The sequence below is a fragment of the Mustela erminea genome, chromosome 3 (assembly GCF_009829155.1).
Source record: "Mustela erminea isolate mMusErm1 chromosome 3, mMusErm1.Pri, whole genome shotgun sequence".
Taxonomy (NCBI): Eukaryota; Metazoa; Chordata; class Mammalia; order Carnivora; family Mustelidae; genus Mustela; species Mustela erminea.
This window is the reverse complement of record NC_045616.1, coordinates 6,358,120-6,360,668: the sequence shown is the minus strand read 5'-3', so window position 1 is coordinate 6,360,668 and position 2,549 is coordinate 6,358,120.

The following is a 2,549-nucleotide window of genomic DNA, read 5'->3' as shown; positions in this document are numbered from 1 at the left end:
ATATATATGCAAATAAAGGAAGAACCTCGTCAAAAAGAACCCCAAGTGTAAGATTTATATACTATCAGGACAAACACAAAAGCACAGAAACACTGGTGGAAGAAAGATGGGAGAGTGGTTATAAATACTCAGTGTGGGTGAAGAAGGTTGTTTTGATTCTTCCTCCATGTATCTTGATATCTTTGTTAAAGAACTTAACTTTCCTAAGATAAAGGGGGGTTAAAAATAGGTTTACCTATAGGGGTAGTATTTATTGCGGAAAGGGGATTACTTTGAAGTTTAACTCTATACGAATATCAGAAAATAAAATTTAAAAAGGTGTGGCACCTGGGTGGCCCAGTGGGTTAAAGCCTTTGATTTTGGCTCAGGTCATGATCTCAGGATCCTGTGATTGAGCCCTGCATCAGGCTCTCTGCTCAGCAGGGAGCCTGCTTCAACCTCTCTCTCTCTCTCTCTCTTTGCCTGCCATCTCTGCCTCCTTGTGATCTCTCTCTGTCAAATAAATAAATAATATCTTGAAAAAAAGAAATAAACTAGACTAAACTAAACTAAAATTTTTTAAAAAATTCAGAAAATAGAAATGCAAATGAAAATCACAGGTGTATGTATCAAAAAGTTCAGGATAGAAGGTTATTATGGAATTTGATGTACTGGAGAGCTCACTGTGATGGTAAATAGGCTAAAAAATTATCTATAAAAAAATGAACCAGAATAGTGTGAACAAATTCAAAATAAAAGTTGCTTTATGAAGTAGTGGTGGTGGTTCTCCTGTAGTCCTTTTTTTTTTTTTTTTAAATTCCTGATTGGTTTTCTGGGGGAGGGGCCTGCCACATAACACATTCCTGAATTTCATCAAATCTATGAAAGACCCACAGAAAATATCCTCCTCAATGGGAAAAAACTTGCACCCTTCTCGTTGAGATCAGGAACACGACAAGGATGCCCACTTTCACCACTCTTGTTCAAGATAGTATTAGAAGTCCTAGCAACAGCAATCAGAAAAGAAAGAGAAATAAAAGGGATCCAAATGTTCAATAAAGAAGTCAAATTCTCTCTCTTCACAGATGACATAATTCTTTATATGGAAAACCCAAAAGACTCCACCCCTAAACTACTAGATCTCATACAGCAATTCAGCAACATGGCATGATAGAAAGTAAATGAACAGAAATCAGTGGCTTTCTTATACACTAATAATAAAAATAAGGAAAGGGAAATTAGAGAGTCGATTCCATTTCCTATAGCACCAAGAACCATAAGATACCTGGAAATAAACCTAACCAAAGAGGTAAAGGATCTGTATTTGAGGAACTACAGAACACTCATGAAAGACATTGAGGAAGACACAAAAAGATGGAAGACCATTCAATGCTCTTGGATCGGAAGAATAAACATCACTAAAATGTCTATACTGCCTAGAGCAATCTATAGTTTTAATGCTATTCCAATCAAAATTCCACCAGTATTCTTCAAAGAGCTGGAGCAAATAATCCAAAAATTTGTATGGAATCAGAAGAGACATCGAATCACTAAGGAAATGTTGAAAAGCAAAAATAAAACTGGGGGCATCACGTTACCTGATTTCAAGCTTTACTACGAAGCTGTGATCACCAAGAAATCATGGTACTGGCATAAAAACAGACACATAGACCAGTGGAACAGAGTAGAGAGCCCAGATATGGACTCTCAACTCTATGGTCAATTAATCTTTGACAAAACAGGAAAAAATATACAGTGGAAAAATACAATCAATGGTGCTGGGAAAACTGGGCAGCTATATGTAGAAGAATGAAACTCGACCATTCTCTTAATCGTACACAAAGATAAACTCAAAATGGATAAAAGAACTCAGTGTGATACAGGAATCTTCTGCCCATTTTTTGATCTGATTGTCTGTTTTGTGTGTGCTGCATTTGAGTTCTTTATAGATCCTGGATATCAAATTTTTATCTTTACTGTCATTTGCATATAACTTCTCCCATTCCGTGGGTTGCCTCTTTGTTTTCTTGGCTGTTTCCTTTGCTGTGCAGAAGCTTTTGATTTTGATGAAGTCCCAAAAGTTTATTTTCACTTTTGTTTCCTTTGTATTTGGAGGCATATATTGAAAGAAGTTGCTGTGGCTGATATCAAAGAGACTACTGCCTATGTTCTCCTCTAGGATTCTGATAGATTCCTGTCTCACGTTGAGGTCTTTTATCCATTTTGAGTTTATCTTTGTATACAGTGTAAGAGGATGGTCGAGTTTCATTCTTCTACATATAGCTGCCCAGTTTTCCCATCACCATTGATTGAAGAGACTGTCTTTTTTTCCACTGTATATTTTTTTCTGCTTTGTCGAAGATTATTTGCTCATAGAGGTGGGGTCCATATCTGGGATCTTTACTCTGTTCCACTGGTCTATGTGTCTGTTTTTATGCCAGTACCATGCTGTCTTGGTGATCACAGATTTGTAATAAAGCTTGAAATCAAGTAGTGTGGTGCCCCCAGTTTTATTATTTTTTTCAACAATTCCTTAATGATTTGGGGTCTCTTCTGATTTCATACAAATT